This window comes from Danio rerio, chromosome 18 (assembly GCF_049306965.1).
Source record: "Danio rerio strain Tuebingen ecotype United States chromosome 18, GRCz12tu, whole genome shotgun sequence".
Taxonomy (NCBI): domain Eukaryota; kingdom Metazoa; phylum Chordata; class Actinopteri; order Cypriniformes; family Danionidae; genus Danio; species Danio rerio.
Genome location: NC_133193.1, coordinates 32,370,974 through 32,379,885, shown reverse-complemented (window position 1 = coordinate 32,379,885; position 8,912 = coordinate 32,370,974). Strand labels below are relative to the sequence as shown.

Genomic DNA, 8,912 nt, shown 5'->3' with positions numbered 1-8,912 from the left:
AGTTTGGGCAAAGGGATAAAATGGGTCGCCTTAGAGAAGCAGTTCACCACTGTTAGGATTACAGTGTTACCTCTTGATGGGGGTAGGCCAGATATAAAGTCAAGAGCCACTTGTGACCAAGGGCGAGAGGGGATTGGGAGGGATGTAACAGACCAATGGGTGGCTGATTAGAAGTCTTATTCTGTGCACATGTAGAACAGGCCAATACAAACTGCCTGACATCTTGGGCCACTGAAGGCCACCAAAATCACTGTTGAATATTGACCAGTGACCTTCAGACTCCTGAATGACAGGCTACTCTGGACTCGTGACCCCACCGGAGGACTTCAGGCCCTAATTTGTCTGGCACAAACATCCACCCTCCCCCCTCTCGCACGGCCTCCTCCACCTGGCATTTACATCCCAGGAGAGAACCACCACCACTACCCTCTTGGAAGGATGGCTTCTGGGACATCTTCTCCTTTTGGAACATCAAACAGTCGGGAGAGTGCATCAGGTTTAAAGAGCCCATATTATACATGAAATAGGGTCATATCTTGGTTGTAATAGTCTCCAACAACAGTCTAATATGCATGCAAGGTCAAAAAACACTTTCATGGTCTTATAATCTGCATTTATTTTTACCTAATTATCCCAGCGACTCCTGTATGAATCGTCCAGTGATTCATTTGTTCCCAAACCCCTCCTTAGCGCGGAGCTAATCTGCGCTGATTGGACCGATGACAGTCTGTCGCGATTGGTCGACTGCCTTCAGTCAGAGAGGGAAATGGCCAATAGCTAATCAGCAATTTAAAAAGTAATCACAGTTCATACACGCTCGATAGTGTAGATGTGGATTTTAGCTGCCACACTATGGCGAGTGGATAGTGCCACGGATAACCGAACGAAGGAGACAGTCGTGTACTCGCCATACCACACACACACACAAAAACACACACACACCTCCGGATGACAACGCTCCCGCTTCCGCCCGCACCCGCCAGGTTTTAGCCTGAGAACCCGCTCCGTTTTCTGCCCGCCGCGCCCGGTCCCGCTAGAGCGGAGAACACAACCAAAAATCACCCAGTATACAGTCCAGACAGCCAAGCTGTCTGTATAAACACATACACACAGCACAAAGCTTGTTCGTTCGTTCGCTCTCTCTCTTTCTCTCTCTCTCGCTCTCTCTCATACGCTCTCTCATACCAAGCAGACTCTCTCTTTCTAATTCACATAGCAATATCCGTGATATTGCTAGACAGCCCGCTCCCGTCCCAAATTAAACCCGTTACCGACCGCTCCCGCGATTTATTCGGAAATTTATTCCCGCGGCTGTCCCCGCGCCAGATTTCTGCGGCGCGGGAATAAATTTCCGAATAAATCGCGGGAGCAGAACTCTAGCACGGAGCTCCATAAACAAACAGCACGCGTCGCGTTTTTAACGTGACTTTGCACGCGATAAGATAAAATATCCAGTTAACCTGATACAGTACACGCGGTTACAAGTAACAAATCACAACTAAATACATTTGCAAGCCAGAGTCAACGAGGCAACAACTTTAACCGCACGTACTTACACTTGAGAAATGGAAGAAACCCATCCTGACGTCCAGCAGTTACTCTTTACTGATCCTTCCTTTAACAAACTCAGATGAAGTATTCTTTGTAGCATGTAGCTTCCAGAAGTTTCCAACTGCTTGGTTATAATGCTGAGGTTTCATCTTTGGGTAGAGACTCAATATATCCATCTGCAGTGTGACTTCAATCGACCGGCATGTTTGTGTGTGTGTGTGTGTGTGTGTTTGTGGGTGTGTGTGTGTCTGGGTTTCTGCGTCAGAGGGCGGGGCCTCAGGTTTGAAATCTCCCGGGTTTGCGCGTGCACGTGAATAACTTGGTTTCGTTCGTACGTCATGGCGAAACACCTAATGAATCGTGATCAAGGCGACTCGTTTGAAGCACTATGAGTCGACTCTTTTATAGATGAATCAACAGTTTTAAACACTGTATTCTTACAGATTTAAGCCTTAGCTGGATACTTCACTTCACTTAGAGCTGTGTTACACACTACATGGAGGGGAATTTTCAAAAACCCATAATATGGGCTCTTTAATGTTTTTGGAACATAGGAAACACCAGAGGGAAAAGTCAAAGCGTCGAAAGACGAGTGCCCAGCTAGCCTGTCGAGAACACAATTCTTGGCTGAACAGATATATTCTAAGTTCTTGTGATCCGATCAGACCAAGAGGTGAGAGCCATTAAGAGTGCAGTGACCATGCTAATTTTCTGGATGAATCGTCTATAGAAATCGGAAAACCCCAAGAACCGCTGCAGAGCCTTACGGGAGTCGGAGACTGGCCACTTGGCAAAGTGGGATCAGTCTTGATTCTCTCCATCAAGACTATATGCCCCAGGTGCAAAACTGACTAGCTATGGAACACACTTCTCCGCTTTGACATAAAGCTGGTTCTCCAGCAGCTGTTGTAGCACCTGACGGACTTGCTGAGTGTGTACCTGTTCAGACGGAGAAAAGATGAAAATACCATCATACCATGTTTCTCAGCACATCATTCACCAGGGCCTGGAAGACTGCAGGGGCAAAAAGGTAGAAAGGTAGAACTCAGTCCGAAAGGTAGAACTCAGTATTCAAAGTGCCCCGTAGGTGTGTCTTTCACTCGTACCCCTCAAGTATCCGGACCAAGTGGCATAATGGAGGTCTAGTTTAGTAAAGACCTTGGCTCCCTTCAATAACTCAAAGGCAGAAGACATTAAGGGCAGAGGATACCTATTCCTAACAGTAATGCCATTAAGACCTCTGTAATCAATACAAAGACTTAGAGAACCATCGCTCATTTTTGCAAAGAAAAAGGAAAGGGATGGATGAAATCAGCTTCTAAAGACTCTCGAATTTAACAGTCCATGGCCTCTCTCTCTGGAGCAGAAAGCGAATACAACCAACCCTTTGGTGGAGAAATGCCTGAGAGAAGCTTGATGGCACAATCATATGGTTGGTGCAGAGGCAGAGAGGTGGCTTTGGACTTGCTGAAAACCTGATGGAGATCATTGTGTTCCATTGGAACTATGGAGAGATCCAACTTCTCCATCTGTAAGAGGATACACATTTCACCTTATATACTGACACTTTACCTTACTACAGACACAATTTAGCCTAACCCAGAGGAATCCTCAAGAACCCAAGCAGAGCAAAGAGATGGAAGAGTGCTAAGAGACATGATTTGTCCAAATTGATTAAATAGTTTGGACTGAAGCACTGTTCATTTTTTTATTTCCTGAAATAAAAGGAATTACCTTTTTAAAATAAATTTAAACACACCTTTCAATATGTACAATTTTCTTGCTATACAACTCTTACCTTGAGGAAATGCTACATTATTTTTAGTTTTTATTTCTACTTTTTGCAATTTTTATGGCTTGTGTTTTCGCTTCCATTTTTAAGCAGTATAAGGTCCATCTTCATGTGACTTTGTCTTTGAATATGGACCTTATGAAGCTATTTATTTGCACTAAAATAAATAAAAATAAGTAAATAAATAAACAAACAAATAAATGATACAATAGTAAAATTAAAATATAGAAAAGTGCAGACAAATTCTTACACTGCTTGTGAGTTGATGTAGAACGAACTACATCTGCATGGAAAACAAAAACAAGTAAAGGTCACTTACAACTGTGACAGATTGTGTGGTTTAAGGTCCAATAAATTCAATAAATATTGGTAACACTTTATTTTGATGGTCCATTTGAGTATTATTAGACTGTCTACTTAATATCTGTTGATACTACTCCTTCAACACATTTAACTCACTATAAAATACTATGCAAGCACCTCAACTTACCCTTACCTCAGCCTAACAGTCTAATTAAAATCTAATGAGAATTAGTTGGCATGTAGATGCAACGTAACTTTATTTCAACAAACGGACTATCAAAATAAAGTGTGACCAGAATATTGTACAGTATTTGATACATAGCTCCAGTAATCAGATATTACCTTTTTGGAGAATAAATGTTTATTTCATTTTGAGTTCTTTTAGCTCCAGAAGGGTTACAATTCATAAAGCCATATGTAAGCTACTAGTCAATATTTATTATTATAGCCTTAAGAAATTAATGGCAGTAAAAGTAAACGCATGAATGGTTATACAACATACTCAAAAATGATGTTAAACAAGAATTAAATTTTTCATTACAATAAAAAGGGGAGGGTAGCTTGTGTAAAAGGCTAACTCATTTTATCTCTTTTTTTCTTATTCATTTCTTATGTTATATTCCTTTCCTTCATTAATGCAGATGTATTGCTTTTTCATTATAATTGGCTTTATCACCTCGTACGCCAGCACCAAACCTCTAACTCTGTCTCTCTTTAGTTGCCTACTAGTTAAAACTAATTCTTCTCAGGTGTTTTGTAACCGATATATGATAAGCAGGTTTTGGGTTAATCAACCGAGTTCAAAGTTTAGCAGATGGTATGTTAACCCAGCTTTCTGGAATACTAATAAATAGAATTTTAATAGATATTTTTCAAGACACTTCTATAAAGCTTAAAGTGAAATTTATAGGCTTAACTAGATTAATTAGGTTAACTAGGCAGGATAGGGTAATTAGGCAAGTTATTGTATAATTTTGACCTTAATATGGTTTTTTAAATTTTTTATTTGCTTTTATTCTAGCCAAAATGAAACAAATAAGACTTTCTCCAGAAGAAAAATGATCAGACATACTATGAACATTTCCTTGCTCTGTTAAACATCATTTGGGAAATATATATATATATATATATATATATATATATATATATATACACAGCAAATTCATCAGAGTTAAATTCTCGGTGTTGAAGCATTTGAGAGTAAAGTGTTGACGTTAAAGAGTTAGATTTTGATAAATGAATATAATAAGAGTTAGAATTGATTTTATTCAGTGCGAAATCAAGGAGTTATCTTTTTAACACTTGTTGGTGTTATTTCCAACATCCGGGAATTCATGCAGCCCCAGTCACTGAAGAATTTTCCAGACGCCATTTTCCATCTGAGGTTTAGAACAGCAACTGGTGAGTCAAACTACCTAAATGTTGGTATTTTACTGACTTTCTTTAAGGAAATACAGTTGTAAACATGTTGTTAAGTTAATAACTTTAGAATGGAGTGACAATTTTAAACTTCTGCGGTTCATTCATGGTCGTTTGTGTATCTAGCTTAACTGCATTACTATTGACTTCTTTTCAAGAATGTTTTTATATATGCTCACGCATACATGGTGCATAAAAACATCAAATGTACATGTTCAACACATTTCTGTCACGCTCAATGCCATTTTGTGCGTTGTTACCCTTTTGTAAAATAAAATCGACACTTCTCCTTTAATTCCAAGCAAACTAGCGAGGGAATCCCTGGAGCCGCCTAACGTTAGCCTACTCTGCCCGGATGCTAACGGCAACACAGGACGGTTTCCATAAGCTCAGGAGAGTTTCTAAAACATATCTGGTGAGTAAATGAACATATGCTTACTTGTAAAAGGCTTCCTGACTGAAACAAATGATTGTTTGTTATTCGTGTAACGTTACGTTAATTGGTTATTTTAAACACGCGGCCCTTTTAAACTGGTTCATTCGTGGCCGTCCATATACCGTTAGTCCATAACTTAGACTCGTGTGATAACGTACGCTTGAATTATATTAAGTGATGACAACCATTAAAGTCGGAATGTTAACATTAATGTCTTTAAATGACCGCGTTTGCACTTTATCAGACATTTAACGTTACAGAAGTCTCCCGGAAGTTGCGGGACTAACGTTAACGTTATCCCGCAAATGCACAGAGACTCCCAGATGCCCAAGTAGATGCCCGCAAATGAATGATAATCTCCCGGAAATCGCGCGTCTCCCGCCCGGTCATTAAACACTTTGCACGCCCCTCTCCACCGCATCCCTCCCAGCTCTTCAGGTACGTCGCGCGCAAGTCACCCCCACCGCTCTTTAGGTACGTCGCGCGCAACTCATCTCATTGCTCTTTAGGTACTCATCTCTCCCCCTACCTCCCGCAAATCAACTCTGTATCCCCCGAAAATTACTTTTCCCAACTCGGGATGTCTGACGTTAGTAAGTTAGGCTATTTCTGTTGTCAGGAACATCTTAGTCAAGCTTTTTCTCCCGCATGATATTGTGCTTAAAACTATAGGCTAAACTTAGCATGTACTGTACACAACATTACCGTTTTATTAGTGCGTTGTAAAAAGCCACCTGTCTGTAAAATTAATCAACTGATTCATATTTGAGCAGCCTAATGATGATACAGGTTTGATTTGTAGATTTATTATCAATAATCAACATCTGAATCAAAAGATATGTGAAAAAGTGTGAGGCATACTTTGTGATGTTCATCTCTCTTTTTTATCTGAAGGTTATGCATATGTGTTAGATACTAATGTGTTGTTGTTTTAACAGCCACAGTTCTCTATACAAAAACACAAGACCCTGTGACGGTGGCTGATTAGAGACGGATGGTGTATTTCCAGAGTTGGTGAAATGACCAAGCACACCTTCTTGGTCATATGTGGTGATAATAATGAAGGTATGTTTGATAAAGTTCTGTATTTGTTTCACAATAAGCTGAGAGGGTATTAGAGCATTAGAGAATAACAAATGACATGAAGGTAATAAGTTTTGTATTGTGGGTGAACTGTTACTTAAATAATGTTTTGCTCTTTGCTTTGCACTTTTTCTCTTCTGCTTATCCTAATATTTTAGATTATATTTGGACCTGAAACATCTGCTAGACTCCAGGAAAGGTGGCGTCAATACTGGACCTGAAAGGGCCTAACAAGTTGAATCTGGTAAAGAAACACGCACACACACACACACACACACGCACACGCTTAGAGAAAACTGTAAGTTTATGAATATTTTTTACACTGTGGCCAATATTTTGGGGAAGTCAGCATCACTAAATGATATAAAAGATTTTAAGCTCCTCTAAATTTTGCTCCAAGTATTGTGTTAAATTGAGGATTCTGGACAGACAGCTGCCTGTTTTTCCAGTTCTAGCCATAGTGGTTAACCTGATTGTTTTTGGAGATCCAACAGTGATATATGTGTTTTTTCTACTTTTCCATATCCTGTCACCTCAACCAGCTGGGAGAGTCAAGTTGTGGATCATCATGAAGATTTTCAAAAGGTGAGTTTAGATTTCTTGAATGTTTTATTTACTTTAAATGTTCTTTTAAATATATCATAGAATTTGATTGCAATTTGTTTTCAAACATTTTTCTTAGTCATGCTGGAGTCTTAAAGAGTTCTTAGATGAGCATCACCCTACAGTATATCCGTGCATCAGGAACCACCAGACGAGCGATCAGCAGCTACTACTGTACATCGTCATGGATAAAAAGGTCATCCTGTGGCTGGGAAGCACATCTTTCACAGGACATGCTTGATGAGATTTCCTAGCTCCAGTTTGTTTTCACACAAGTTTACAGCATTTATACCTTCATTTAAACTGCTGTGTTTGATATGGAGGACCAAGGAAACACCAGAAGTGAAAGATTTGCACGCCAAGTTGTTTAAAATGTAATTTCAGAAGAAAACTATGCGTTCAGAAGAAAACTATGAGTGACGCTATATTGAACTTTCAAATTGCTCTGATGAAACATCAAGTTTGGACATCATATTTTGTTGATACTGTCTTTACTAATAAAACATTTAAAGCATATTTGACATTGTTGCATTTTAAAAATTGAATGAATTGTTGAAGTTGTGAATGTTTTCAAATAAAATGTTTTTTATTTTGTAATTTACAGTCTATTTGACCTTTTTACCATATTTACACTCAAGAGAGTTGAATAAAATAACAATATATTACACCAGGTGGTGTTAAATATAGTTACATTTTTTAACTCTGCCCAGAGTTAAAATTAACCCTTACTTCGGTGTCAATGTGCCAACCCTTTTGAAAGTGTTGATTTAAGTCTGTTTTGAGTGGACCCCATGAGACACTTTCAAAGTGTTGAAATTAACACCCATAGAGTTGTTTTGGGTCCCCATATTTTGCTGTGTATATATATATATATATATATATATATATATATATATATATATATATATATATATATATATATATATATATAAAAGAGAATATAAAAATCAAAGCTGGGCTAATAATTATATATATGTATATTATATATATATATAATACATATATATATATATATATATATATATATATATATATATATATATATATATATATATATATATATATATATATAGAATTCACAGCAGTGAATTTGGCTTGAACACTATCATTCACCTACAACACCCATCATGTCCTGCACTCACACACCAGTTCCAGATCACTGCTGATTGCACACACACAGCTAAAGCTGTTCAGGACTAATTAAATGGTATATAAACACAGCACACCCACATCTATGCTGAGTCTTGTTTTTCTGTAACTGAGCAGTTCAAAGTGTTATTTTAGTCTGTCTTTTCCGTGTTTTTGACCCTTGCTTTGTTTATTGTTTTACTCAAAGTGTTTACTAAAATTGTTGTGAAAAAGTTGATGAAATGCCAGTTCCCAAAGTTTTAATTTGCATTTATAATTGATTAAAAAAACAAAAACAAAAAACAAACAGGTTTCAAATCAACTCTTAATTATTATATATCAGAGAACGGATGATTTTTTTAATGTACTAAACAAGCTTGATTCTAAAAACATTTCTTAAAGACAGGGTAATTTGCAAGGATATGCCATTATTTCAACAGCATATCATTAATATATTTAGTTGCAGGCAGGTAAATATTTAATAATAACAATTAACACTGCAATCATATTATTATTTTTTTTTTTTTTTGCCAAACTTACTTTTTGTGACATCTTTGAAATGACTACCTTTTATTTGGGAAAATGTTTTTGGATTAT

At 37.9% G+C, this 8,912-nt stretch overlaps 1 long non-coding RNA gene across 1 annotated transcript; it reads left to right on the top strand.

The window, feature by feature from the left end:
* Positions 1–4,997: 4,997 nt before the first annotated feature.
* On the top strand, positions 4,998–7,784 carry LOC137488296 (uncharacterized). The gene is made up of 6 exons (XR_011007289.2): positions 4,998–5,047; positions 5,368–5,480; positions 6,440–6,566; positions 6,743–6,828; positions 7,127–7,169; positions 7,267–7,784. It is a non-coding gene; the product is annotated as an uncharacterized lncRNA (long non-coding RNA).
* The last annotated feature ends 1,128 nt before the right edge of the window (positions 7,785–8,912 follow it).